Consider the following 14,448-nt stretch of genomic DNA (forward strand, 5'->3'; position numbering starts at 1 on the left):
AGGAGGGAGTTAAAAAGTAACTTGGTAAAGTTTTGGTTTCCTTTGGAGATTTTAACCTTTCCAAGGATATGCTTGCCACCTTCTTTTGATTCTTTGTTTTGGGAACATAAACTTAGAGCATTGTACATGCCTTTTCAGGAAAAAAACCAATAGCAACTTTAAGCTAGCGCTTCTCCTGGCAATGTAAGGCTAAAGATGGGCTACTATGGTAAAGACTGTGACTTTAGGACTATCTTTAGTCTAAAGCTCCTTTTTCACACTTTAGAGAAGGCCATGATGAAATGATAAGCATGCCTGATCCACGTCCCCTAGTTCCTAGATGGCAGCTTGACTTGCGATGGTGCTGGAGATCTTTGCTGTCACCCCTCCCCCTGCCTGAACTCATCTCTCCTTTAGACCCTCCCTCTCCAACCCTAGACTTATCAAGTCTGCCTGACATTTCCGTTTGCTTGTCTTAACTGCTGCTGCTGCTAAGTCGCTTTAGTCGTGTCCAACTCTGTGCGACTCCATAGACAGCAGCCCACCAGGCTCCCCTGTCCCTGGGATTCTCCAGGCAAGAACACTGGAGTGGGTTGCCATTTCCTTCTCCAATGCATGAAAGTGAAAAGTGAAAGTGAAGTCGCTCAGTTGTGTCCGACTCTTCGCAACCCCATGGACTGCAGCCTACCAGGCTCCTCTGTCTATGGGATTTTCCAGGCAAGAGTCCTGGAGTGGGTTGCCATTGCCTTCTCCGTTGCTTGTCTAGGAAACATCTCAAATTCACATGACAGAAGGTGAATTTCTGGTCTTCTCTCCCAAGTCCATTCCATCTGAACATTTTTCATCTTGGTTAATGGCAACTTTTCCAGGCTTCCCAAGTGGCGCTCGTGGTAAAGAACACGCCTGCCAATCCAGGAGACTCAAGAGACCCAGGTTTGATCCCTAGGTCAGGAAGATCCTCTAAAGTAGGAAATGGCACCCCACTACAGTATTCTTGCCTGGAAAATTCCATGGGCAGAGGAGCCTGGCAGGCTATGGTCTATGGGGCTGCAGAGTCCGACACAACTGAGCGACTACGCGCATGTCACATGTCATGTCACAGTAGCAACTCTGTCCTTCCGATTACTCAGGCCAAGATGCTCAGAGTCATCTTACTCCTCGCTGTCTCACATCCTCTGTCCACTCTGGATCTGACCAGTTCTCACTCCCTCCACTGCTATCACCTGGGGCTGAGCCACTATCTTTTCCTCTCCTGTTTGCTTGAGGAGTTTCTTAACTAGGCTTTCTTTCTGCCTATGAAACTCGCTTTCAGTCTATTCTTGAAGTGGTCAGAGACGTCCTTTTTACAAGTAAGGCAGGTCATTTCATCCTTTCTTCAAGACACTCCCCATCTCACTCAGAAGTTAAAAGATCTTCCCCCTCCGGCCCCTCCCCTCTTCCATATCCCACTGCTCCAAGCCATACCTGTCCAAGCTGCCCCCAACTCCTCTCCATACCCTTCCTCTTCCACGTCACCCCTTCTGTGCCTCAGCCCCGTAGCTTCTCTGGCCTCATGGCTCCACTACTCTTGCTCCTCCTGTTTACTCCACTCCAGCCACACCAGCCTCTGGGCTGAGCCTCAAACACTCTTGGCATGCTTCAGAATTAGACCCTTTACTGGTGGTCCCCTCTGCCTGGGTCGCTCCAGTCAGATTTCTAACTCTCTCACAACTTCAGGGTTTTGTTCCAATGTCCCTTTCTCAATAATCATCCTTGCTAAATCATCGGGGAACTGCAAACAAAAACCACAGAGAGGTATCACCTCACACCTGTCAGAATGGCTATCACCAAAAACAACACAAATAACAAATGTTGGTGAAGATGTGGAGAAGAGGGAACCCTCTACACTGTTGGTGAGTGTAAATTGGTGCAGCCACTGTGAAAAACAGTGTGTAGGTTTCTCAAAAAACTAAAAATGGAGCTATCATATCACTTGGAAATGTCCTGGGGATACGTACAACTCCCCCAACAAAACACTAATAAAGATACCCACACCCCAATTTTCATAGCAGCATGATTTACAGTTGCCAAGATATGGAAGCAAACTAAGAGTCCATCAACAGATGAACGTACAAAGAAGATATGGTATATATTCAAAGGAATATTACTCAACCATAAAAAGGAACAAAATTTTGCTGTTTGCAGCAACATGAATGGACTTGGAGGGCATTATGCTAAGTGAAGTAAGTCATACAGAGAAGGACCAATACTGTACACTATCACTTTTATAGGAATCAAAAAATACAGCTAACGAATATTAACAAAAAAGCAGACTCACAGATATAGACAACTAGTGATTACTAGTGGGAAGAAGAAAGGAGGAGAGTAAGATAAAAGCTATTAGGTATAAAATAATCTACAAGGATATATTGTACATTGCAGGGAATACAGCCAACATTCATAATAACTAAAAATGGGGTATAACCTTTAAAATTTGTGGCTCATATTATTTGTTGTTGTTCAGTTGCTCAGTCATGTCCGACTCTTTGAGACCCCATGGACTGCAGAACGCCAGGCTTCCCTGTCCGTCACCATCTCCCAGAGCTTGCTCAAACTCATCTATGGAGTCGGTGATGCCATCCAACCATCTCATCCTCTGTCGTCCCCTTCTCCTGCCCTCCATCTTCCCAAGCATCAGGGTCTTTTCTAAGGAGTCAGTTCTTTGCATCAGGTCGCCAAATTTATTGGAGCTTCAGTTTCAGCATCAGTCCTTCCAATGACTATTCAGGGTTGATTTCCTTTACGATTGACTGGTTTGATGTCCTTGCTGTTCGAGGGACTCTCAGGAGTTTCCTCCGACACCACATTATATTACACCCCTGTGATATATATATATATTCAACAGCAACTATCAGTTTAGTTCAGTCGCTCAGTCGTGTCTCTTTGCCATACTTAAATTAAAAAATAATTTAAAAATTTTTAAAAGAAAATAAATCATTCTAGCAGAACAGGAAAAATCTTGCCACCCACAAGTGTCTCTCCCCAGCCGTTCTTGTCTGTGGATAAGCATAGCGATGTGTCCAGAGACCAGTGGTAGAACACGGGGAACTCTCGCGAGATCCGACGCCCGGAAGATGCGAGCGAGACGCTGTTGCTTCCGGTGCCCTGGCCGGGGGCGAAGGCAGCGAGAAGCCAAGTGACTAGACGAGGCCCCTGGGAGTCTGTCAGCGCCCTGGCAGCCTTCCTTGAAGGGTCTGCGAGGCCGAAATGGCTGAATGGGTAGGCGCTGTCAGCCGGCTAGCTTCAAGCGCTTGCTCTGGACCATGAGGCCTGGTTTTACACCTGTCCCTGGGCCTGCGCTGGGGAGGCTTGGTGACTGAGATGTAAGAGCCGCGCCCGGAACCGGCCTCCTGCCTCCTCAGCGCAGGCGGCAGCGCGGCAGGGCCCGGGGGCGCGGAAAATGGCGGGAAAGCTCCGAGAGGGGCCCACACACTGATGCCTCATGGAGGGAGGAGTCCAGACGGGACCGCCGGACAAGTGATGGTTGACGGCAAGGAGCGTTCGACCACGTGATGCTGGGTTAGTAAATTGCCTCATTCGTTAAAGTAAAAAAAAAAAAAAAAGTATTTTTTTTTAAGGAAAAAAGGAACAACTGGGTTTAAGTGTATGTCCTTAATTTTTTGCCAGCTATTGCCAAACCACTATCCAGATTCTTCTGCTTCACATTTTCATCAAGCGTGTGTTCATTCCTTGATCCAAACCTTTGATAACACCGTCTTATTAGGAAGAAACATCTTTGCCAATTCTTATTGTTTAAGTCGCTAAATCGTGTCTGACTCTTTGGGACCCCATGGCCCTCCAGACTCCTCTGTTCATGGAAAATCCCAGGCAAGAATACTGGAGTGGATTGCTATTTCCTTCAACAGGGGATCTTTCTGATCCAGGGATCAAACCTGCTTCTGCATTGGCAAGTGGGTTCTTGACTGTGATACAGGCCAACAATTATATGTTATTACTGATTTAGTTTATATACCTTTGATTACTATTGAGGATGGACATATTTTTACATCTTTATTGATAATTTGCGGTTTTTACTTTTGTGAATTATTCTTTGTTTTTTTTTAATTGGAAAATTATGAAAACTCTCTATGCATTAACACTTTCCTAGCATTTTAATTTTTCTCCCCTCATTTACTTTTTATTTTTTTATGGTGTTTTTCTGAAAATTTTAAATGTTTTGAGAGTTAACCATCTTTTCTTTTATGGGATCTAGTTTGTTGTTTTGCTTAAAAACTGTCTCTCAGTTCTCTTCCCATCAATATTTCTCCGTATTTTCATCTAAGTTTTCTGTGATTTTACTGTTTCACCGAAATCATTATATGTTCTATGTTTATTCAGGTTTAATAGTTGTGATAGGTTGCAGAAATGGCTACAATCTATAATTCTCCATCCTTCTCAGGACCACTCCTCTCTGCAGTGTCAGGGTACAGCTCTGCCCATGAAGAGGTGGAATCGGTTTACCCACTGCTTAAGTCTGGCCTTGTGACTTGCTTTGACCAATAGAATCAGTGGCAATGACAGCGTGTGGTTCCAAGGCTAGACCTTATGAGACCCTTGGTCCCTCTCCTAGCTCTCCGGGAACTCTCCAGGCCACCAGGTGATCAAGCCTGCTGGGTGAGCATGTGGCCTTATTGCTCTCCATCACTCCGGCCGACAGCAAGTCAACTTCCAGAAATGGCAGTGAGGTTATCTTAGACCACTTGGTCCCTAGCCAAGGTATCAGCTGAGCAGTAGCTGACAGCAGGAGTTGAATGAGCGTCAAGACTTGAAGAAGAGCTGCTTTGCTGGGTCCAGCCCGAATTGCTGTCCCACAGAAAAGTGAACTAAATAATTGGAAGCTGTTTTTAAGCCCCTAAGTTTTGGAATTTTCCTGGTTGTATAGCAAAAGGTAGCTGATGTATGAAATAGGGAATTCTATTTTATTTATCCAAGAGTTAGCCTGTGGCCTAATATCATTACTGAATAGTTCATCTTTTGCCAAATATATTGTCTTGATTCTGCCTCTGAGTTCTCCATTATGTTCTATTGATTTGTCTGTCCTTTGTGTAATAGATTTGCTCAATGATATGCTTCAGTATCTGGAAGGATAGGTCTCTCTTTTCTCTTAGAATTCTTAACTATTCTTATGTTTTTATTCTTCCAGATGAATTTGGTTTTATTGTTTCATATTTCAAAAATATATATGTTGGGCTTTTGAATGGAGAGTTATGAAGCATAAACTTTGAAAAATATTGACTTAAAATATTGAGCTATCTAGAGATATAATATTTTGAATAATTGTCATATTTTATATATTTCAGAAGCACTTTATAGTTTTCCTTATATAGCTTCCTCAAGGTTCTTATTAAATTGATGCTTGGGTATTTTACAGTAAAAGGAAGATTTTTTTCATTATATTTTATATGATTACTTTAGATTTTTAACAAAACTATCCACCTCGATATATTAATTTTGTAACTGACCACCTTACTGAACTCTGTTTCTAGAAAATTTTGTTTTTTTTTAAACTGGATTTTTCAGCTATGCAAATCATATCATTGCAAATAAGGGTGACTTTTTTTCCTTTCCAATATTTTCCTCTTTATTTTATTGTTGCATCTTATTCATTTGGTTAGCAGTTTCAGAGTAATGTTGAAGAATAGTAGTGATGGGTCACCCTTTTCTGAATCTTGCCTGTGTTGTTTCTTCTAAACAAGAAAATAACTCTTTGAGAGCAGGTTCCATGTCTTGTTCTTTTATTCTTTCTCCCTTGATTCTTAGCACAATGCTTGCTTATATTTAAGCAATAAAGAAATATTTAGTAATTTAAGGGCCAAATACTTATTGTAGATCTTCTTTGTGTTGGACACTGTAAAGGCAACTGTGGTGCGGAGATTATGATAAGGTTCCCCAGCTCTGTTATTGTTGTTCTTGTTTTAGTCACTACGTCGTGTCTGACTCTTTTGCCTCTCCATGGATGGTAGCCCACCAGGCTCCTCTGTTTATGGATTTCCCAGGCAAGAATACTGGACTGGGTTGCCATTTCCTTCTTCAGGGGAACTTCTCAACCTGGTTATCAAACCTGCCTCTCCTGCATTGGCAGGCGGATTGTTTACCACTGAGCCTCCAGGGAAACCCTGATCCCCAGCTTTAGGGCCCTTTAAGTCCATTTATATTGTACGGACTTTGGAGTTGGATAAAAACAAACCTTGGCTTTATGTCCTACCTGTTGTGGGACTTTGAAAAATTTACATCACCTTTCTAAATTTCCAGTTTATCCCCCTAGATACCTGGAAATTAATAGTGAACCTCTTATGAGTTTCTTGGAGAGATTAGATAATGTATGTATAAGAGCATTTTGAAGAATTTCTGAATGAATGAACAGGAACAGGAAATACAAGAAGAGCTTTGGTGGATGGGGGAAAACGCAGGCTCAAATTTGAACATACTGAGTTGAAAATGTCTGTGGAACTTTAAATAGACTTATACGTTGGATCATTGAGTATACAGATCTGAAATTTGGAGAGATTTAAATTTATGAATATGCTACTTATGTCCTTAATGTTTCAAGGCTGAGAAAAATCACTCTGGCCACAATAAACAGGGTTTTTTTGTTTGTTTGTTTGGGCAGAGGGTGGATTGGAGGGGAAATACATATGAAGCTAAACTCTAGATGGAAAGCCACCAGAATGGAGACAGCTCAAGGGGTGAGAGTGTTATCAGCAGAGGTGAATGACACAGAGTGGTCTATTGAGCTGGGAATGAAAAGTGCCCTGATGTCAGCAATTAGAAGGTCTCAGGTGCCCTCTTAGGAGCGGCTCCACCACTGGAGGGCAGGAGAGGAGGGCTGATTGCTGGGCAAGTGGGAGGTGAGACAGCAGAGAGCAGCTCTGCAGGGAGGATAGAGCTGAATGCCGTGCTGTCTGTTGACTTGGTGGGTGGTTTATAGCTCAAACCCACGCAGTATCCATGGCTGGGGTTCAGAAATATCTCTGGGAAACTCTTCTCTGGGTGACCACATCTGAGTCTACTTCTCTTGGGGGTTGAGGCACTTCCCTGGCAGGCAGCCAACAGGGTATAATCCCCCAGCAAGGATCTCCCCACTTGGATGTGGAATGCCAGGTGGCATTGGCATGCCGAGGATCCCAGAGAATGCAGAGGAACTTTGGCTTCTCGGTCATTCCGGAACGTCAGCACAGTGGACCAGGTGTTTATCAGGCTGCAGTGCTTGGCAAGTTGGGCAGTAGCTGGCAGAAGAAACAGGCATGGCTATGACGCTCAGGGACAGCAGCGGTGCCCGGAGGGGATGACAGTGGTGCCTTCCAGAGCAGGCAGGTTCCGCGGGGTGCGGTGGTATCTTATGTCACCAGAGGAGATGGGGGCTGCGAGGCTCCACCTGATACCTGACCAGGCTTTCCTGTGAGTACGTTTAAGACGGGGCTTGGGGGGTCTCAGAAATACACAAAGGGGCCTCGAGGGGTTTAAGGTCTTGTGTGGCAGTTAAATGTAAGAGCCAGCAAAATGTGGGTGGTGACTATTGCTATGTTCCCTTGTGCACCCAAGAGGTAGGCTGTACCTGAGGCAGCATGTGTTACCAGGTGAAGAAACTGTCTCTAAATAGGTCTAATAGGACAACCATTTGCTACTGTTGCTGGGATTGTCTCTGCAGGAAGTGTCTTAGCAGGACACACACACATGAGTTCTAGGGTGAAATAATCCGGGAAACATTGGGTTAAAGAACATTGATGAGGTTTTCATATATATATCCTTTTATTAAGGGTCTGTGGTATCCTAATCCATTCGAATCATATTCATTGAGCACCTACTAGGTCTCAGTGAACTAGGTACAGTGGTGAACACCATAGACATGGTCCCGGCAGTCTAGATGGGGAGACAGAGCTACTGTGGATTGTGACTCCAATCCAAAGGGTGGAGTATTCAGCGTTCCCCAGACTTATGCCATGAATCCTTTCTGGAGGAATACCTTTAACATCTTTTGTGCTTGGGATACTGAAATATCAAAGGAAAAGAAGTGGAAGGAAAGCTGGGGAGGGTGAGGTATGGCTATTTGGTCTCTGACTAAAGGACATTAAACAAGTTGAAACAAAGAAAAAACAATACACACCATGGAAAAGGTTCATAAATGAGCAATAAAGCCCAAATAGGGACTTCCGTGGTGGTCTGTGGTTAAGAACCCACCTTTGAACCCAGGGGACCTGGGTCGGGAAAGTAATGTCCCACATTCCTCGAGGTAACTAACAAAGCCCTTGAAGGCAACTGGAGAACCTGCTTGCTACAACTATTGAGCCCGCCCACTATAGAGCCCTTGCTATGCAATGAAGACCCAGAGCAACCAAAAAAAAAAATCCCGAATAGGGGTGAGGTGAGAGGAAAGAGATTCTGAATTGCTCCTACCCTCCAGAGCCTTTGTCTTTCTTCTTTCTTTCTTTCCCCTTCCTTTCTTTCTGATTTCATGGCCTCCAAATGACGTGAAAATCTGTATCTCCCCTCTCACATACATACTTGATATTTAAACATAAGCTCAGTAGTTATAAATATGCAGTTACCAGATTATTGCGTGTGTGCTTCAAATGTATTTTTGAAGCTACTGCTTTGAGTTATCTAATCATAAAATATGCCCCCCATGTAATCAGTTGACAAAACTCTTCCTCATTTTCACCCCACACAGCCAAATCTTTGTAACACACAGTGGTTTTCTTTCTCAGTCCCATTCAGATAACATTCCTTTGACAGCATTCCACTCTCAATTCTTGTCATCAAGTGGAGGGAACGTGCACACAGCCATAGAAGACAAAGGCTTCGAGATGGCCTTGAACTTGTCCCTGGGATCAATAAGCGTCACCTCCTTCAGGCTCTCCTGCCTCACTGCTCTGCTTTGCCCTCAGGGGAGATGCTTTCTCAAATTGTCCGAGGGTCTAATAACCTGGGGCAGGGCTCCAGTAGGTGGGTTGAAGGCCCTGTCTCTCCTTTGTGAGGGGGGTAGGACTGTGGGAGAGGAAGTGGCAGTGACCCTGTTCCAGGCCGGAGCCTGTACAGGGCAGTCACTTTTAGGGAGGCACACGGAAATTGAGGGTCTAGTGTCCATGCCGTGTGTCCCCTGAAAGCCTTTCTAGGTCCTAGCGTTCTTGTGTGCGGTTAAAACCCCACTGGTGAGCTCGCCAGAGAGTAGTGAAAAGAAGGCACTTTTGATTAAGTTCATGGTCCATGCATGGCTCCAGACCTTTGTTCTTTCTCCGGAGGCACTCCTGAATTCAAAGCCCAAGTTCAGTGGTCTCAGCCCACCTGGGGGGCAGGGATTAATCTGCTGGGTGAGGAGTCCAGAGCCGAGGGTCATAGGCTTTAGGGTTGGGAGGGAATGTTACTAAAGAAAGAAATTCTTCCTGTGCCCAAGTCATGGTCTCCTGCTCTACCCTTGTGTCTGTTATCAGGAGTCCCTCCACCCCCAGCCCCAGGGTTCAGTGTATCGGGCTGAGCTATACCTGCCACAGTCCTCCCCTGGCCGAGCCCACCAGGGTCTCGAGGAAAGGAATGCTCCCTACCACAGGTCAGAACTCGCCCCAGATGATCTCATACCCACCTTTCTAAAAACCTCCCCAGACCCTCTCAGTCTCTCAGCTACAAGAGAATGGATTGTTGTCTGAGTGTTCCCCGAGCTTCCTTCAATTCCCTCTCATAACACTTGTAATATTGCCTTTTCCTCCTAAGTTGTCAAGATGTTTTATCTCCTTTGCAAGCAGGGAAACTCCTAGGGGCAAGATATTTTTCTCCTTAATCATTTCTGTTTCCTCGAAGTACCACGAAAGGGTGTCTCACCTAGTAGGTACTTAGCAAGTTAGTTCAATCAGTGAAATTGGAGGTGACATAATATACATATAAGTATGTGAGCTGTGTCTTGATAAGACTCAGGCCACAAGTATAGCATGAAATTGATATAAAGAAAAATATGGGGGAACTTCCCTGGCTGTCTAGTATTTAAGACTTCACCTTCCAATGCAAGGGTAGCGGGTTTCATCCTTGGTCAGGGAACTAAGATCTTACATGCTTCATGGCCAAAAAAATCAAAACATACAACAGAAGCAATATTATTACAAATTCAATAAAGACTTGAAAAATATGAACACCCCACTTACAACTGAGATTTTTAGCAGTCATAATGGCTGCTACTAGCTATGCATTATTGACAAGAAAATTCATGGAATCTTAGAGTGTGGCTCCTTATTTTGATAACCACATTCTGTGGTTAGGATGTTGAGCCTGAAACTAGAGACTGAAGCCACCCCTGCCTCTGGGCGTCAGATGGCGCTCACACACCATTAGAGAAGTTTTTACAAACTGCCTCAATCTGAAGTTTCTCTTTTACCAAAGCGGAGAGCTGTGGTTGTCTGCACAATTCTACGACAAATTGATTTCCTTCAGACGTCTGGGCCAGAGCTCAGTTCTCCAAAGGCTTAATACACACACACACACACATGAAAACCTGATTGTAAAGCACCCAGCTCAGGCTGTGTTGAAGGCCAAATCCTGTTTTGTCAACGTAGTGACACTGTCTTGTCTTGCTTGGTCTTTGTGCCTTTTAAACAGCTTTAGTACAGAGAAGGAAAAGACCAGCGGAAAAGCAGAGAAAGAGAGCTAGAGAAAGAGGGTATCATCTGGGCACGAGAATCAGTGCTGCCCTATAGGGAAACCCAGAGTGCAAGTAGTTTGGACGAATCACTTGCCCTGAGCAAACTTGGGTTTCTTCTTAGAGGGAGAGAACACAGCTTCAGTGCTTTCAGATCTTGGTTATGTCCGACTCTTTGCGACCCCATGGACTGTAGCCTGCCAGGCTCCTCTGTCCATGGGATTTTCCAGGCAAGAATACTGGAGTGGGTTACCATTCCCTTCTCCAGGGGATCTTCCCGACCCAGTGACCAAATCCAGGTTTCCTGCATTGCAGACAGATTCTTTACTGTCTGAGCCACCAGGAAAGCCCATAGTAGGTACCCAATAAATGTTTGTTTCATGAATAAATGGTTACAATAGTCCCCCCAGTGTAGGCACAGCAGGGGTTCCTGCTCCATTTCAGAGATGTTGATTGACTTGCAGTTGGCCTTAGGGTTCAGAAAGTAATGGAACTAGAACTAGAATCCTGACTTTTGCCCCCCAAATTTTTAAAATATTTCAGCCTTTAAAATTAAAGTCTCATCTTTATGTTTATAAAAGTTCTCTTCAATATGTTGGAGTGTTTAGGTGAGATACAGTCCATATGTCTGATGGAAAACCAGTGCAATCTTGTGGGGAATAAGTTGTTTTTCGATAATACTGGTGTTAATCCAAGTGAAGTTACCCATACCACCTATTTTCCACCCATAGCGTCTTGGACAGGTTTACACCTGCCAATTGCTGATTCTTGGGTGTGTTTCTCAAGCCAGTGATTAGTTCCAAAATTCTAATGCTTCTGTGAATTGTTATGAAAGGATGAGTCCAAAATCTCAGGAAGAGTGTGGCAGCAGCGTTGTGCATATTGTAGGAGGTCCACATTTCAGGAATCGGAGTGGAGCTCTTCACGTTCCCATTTATATTCACCCCTCCCCTGCAGGAGGCGAAGTTCAGGGAGCTCTCAGGGTATCTCATGCACTGGTGCCTGAATAGAACATCTTGAAGATAAGACCTCTGGTCAAAAAAATCTCTCACAGGGATGTGGAATTCCACCCAATAGCTTTGTTTCCTCATTTTATGTAGAATCTTTGCCTTGAAGCCTTTCTTTGAATGCAGGTCTACTCATCACTGTGCTAGATTCTGGGAGAAATGCAAAGAGGAATACAAGTAAATAAATGTTCTCCTTCCTCTCTTCTTCCTTCCTTCCTTTTCTTCATTCTTTCCTTCCTTCCTTCCAGGAGTATTTCCTGAGCACACATTATATGCCAGACACTGTGCTAGGCTCTGGGTCAATCAAGCAGTTAACATTTTGAATGTTCACTGTAGGCATGCACTAACTATCTAAAGTGCTTTTTATGAGTTAACTCATAGACTTACAATCTCCCTTGATAAATCAGAAAAGGGAGGTCCAGAGAAGTTGGATGATTTAGCCTGAGGTCACACCGCTAGAGAATAGCAGTGACAGGATTCAAATTTGGGCATTCTGGCTCCGGAACCTGGGTATCAACAGGGTCCCAGGCCTAAGCTCCTCACCTAGTTGGAGGGCTGGGGGGGACACAAATGTAAAAAGATGAACTAGAGTCCAACAGGGCTGCAATGGAAGGGGAAATAAGGAGAGGGCTCCTGGAGCTGACTGCCTGGAGGAGCTGGGAACCCATCACCAGGCACCAGGCAGGAACTCTGGAGCCACAGCTTAGTCACCAACAATCAGAACATGAAAAAACACCTCTTTTCTTCCTCACCGACTTGCTTTGCTGTTAAGGTATGTCGTGCCACTGAGGCTACTTTGGTAATACAGTTTTTAATTCTTTTAAAAGTAATATAAATAAAGCACTGATTGAAGCAATGAGCGCCATTTGCGTTTGTAAAACTTGGCAGGTTTACCATGTGTAAAGTCTCACTTTATGCTCTTGCTTTTCTCTCTCAGCCTCTGTTGTTCTCTGGGTGGATTGCAGGGGTTGAGCCAGGGTGGAAATCTCAAGACACTAGTAGGTCTCCCAGGACCGCATGGACCTGATTACAACCACTAGAAATGGAAAAGGAAATGGAAAGGGATGGATAAATTCAGCCCACCATTGTGAGATTTAATCTGTTAATTCTCTGCATGCTCACTGTCCGTCAAAGTCTTGCGTCTTCCACCTCCTTTCCTGCCCTCTGTCGTCCTGAAGGACGTGGCTCACAGCCTGCCTCTAAAAAGCCTCCCCTGCCACCAGCCCCATCCCCCTCATGTCAGACTCCTGTGGTGCTTAAGGTCTGCACCACTCATTTCACTAGTGAACAGACATTGCTTTTTGAATAGCTGATAGTTTCATGTTATGATATCATATTTTATATCTCTTCAAATTCAACTCAGTACTCTTTTTCTCAAACAGAAGAGTCTAGTTAACTATACATTTAGGGTAGGGCTTCCTTTTAAAGCCAAGGGAATCTTGATCGTGCACCTGTAAATTTCTCTCCTTTCAAGCTTGTCAGCAAGTCATTCTTCCTAATCCCATTTTGCTTAAAAATCAGTTCCTCTTATGATGGACTCCTAACACTTTTGCATAAACTTAGTTTATCTAGAAGTTACAAAATTTCAAAGTATCAGCATGATTGTTGCTCCTTTTGAGAATATTGCATTGTCTTATGTACACCTAAATTTTTTTTCTCATAAAATATGTATAACATATAATTTACCATCTTAACCATTTGTCTATTTTTAAAAAATCTACAAGACTTTGAGATTTAAAAATCTCCAATACTTTGGCCATCTGATGCAAAGAGCTGACTCATTAGAAAAGACCCTGATGCTGGGAAAGACTGAAGGCAGCAGGGGAAGGGGACGACAGAGGATGAGGTGGTTGGATGGCATCACCGACTCAATGGACATGAGTTTGAGTAAACTCCGGGAGTTGGTGATGGACAGGGAAGCCTGGCGTGATGCAGTCCATGGGGTTGCAGAGTCGGACACGACTGAGTGACTGAACTTAACTGAAGATTTTTAGATAAAGAATCTGAATACATTTATTTCCTTTTACATTTGTAATATCTCATAAATGTATAGAGTTCCATATATTTTTCATTAAATGTGTCCTATTGGAACATTCTTGTTTCCTTTTTGCTCTTTTGTGATAACAGTGAAAATATGGATAAGGAATATATTTACATAATAAATTCATTACACTTTAATTTTTGAGTTCCTCATCAGTGCTCCTGAAAGTTTAATTGATAAATTCCCAGTTATGAACAACTGCACCAAGTTCATCACACTCTGCTTTTTACCTCCACACTCATCTAGGTTTCACATGTTGTCAATACTTACAGCTGGGATTGAATTTTTTTGACATTACATTGAATATTATGATTTTATATGTAAATAATATGAATAATACTACTAATAGTAGCTAACACTTGTCAAATACTGTGTTGCTGGGGATATTTCTAAGTGATTTACACAGATTGACTCAGGCACTCAAAACATTCATTCTATAGTCAATTCCTGTGCTGAGTGACCCTTCATACCTTCTCGTGAAGTTAGACCCATAACAGAAGCAGATGTCTTTTGTCCTCTCCTGGGTTTGTTCTTGGGATGTAAGGCACAAATATTAAAGTTCACCTAGTAGGTGAACCATCTAACTATAGTAGATTGGAAATTCCTAGAATTATTTATTTGTGATACTCCAGGTTATCATTTAGCACACAAATGTTTGAGAAATAAATTAATGAATATTATTTTATTGAAGCCCAATAAAATACAGGATCATGATGGGCTTTGAAACGGCAGGGGAAAGAGCTGTGCAGGTAGCTGAGTTT

The 14,448-nt window shown here is 43.5% G+C and overlaps 1 protein-coding gene across 1 annotated transcript in view; it reads left to right on the forward strand.

The window, feature by feature from the left end:
• Positions 1-3,129: 3,129 nt before the first annotated feature.
• The window catches only part of LOC145534528 (uncharacterized), an 81,961-nt gene continuing 70,642 nt past the window's right edge, over positions 3,130-14,448 (forward strand). Inside the window, exon 1 of the mRNA XM_081562218.1 lies at positions 3,130-3,537. The gene's annotated coding sequence lies outside the window, so the exon portion shown is untranslated. The remainder of the gene's footprint in view (positions 3,538-14,448) is intronic.

This window comes from Giraffa tippelskirchi, chromosome 14, assembly GCF_054371585.1.
Source record: "Giraffa tippelskirchi isolate mGirTip1 chromosome 14, T2T-mGirTip1v1.2.pri, whole genome shotgun sequence".
NCBI lineage: Eukaryota > Metazoa > Chordata > Mammalia > Artiodactyla > Giraffidae > Giraffa > Giraffa tippelskirchi.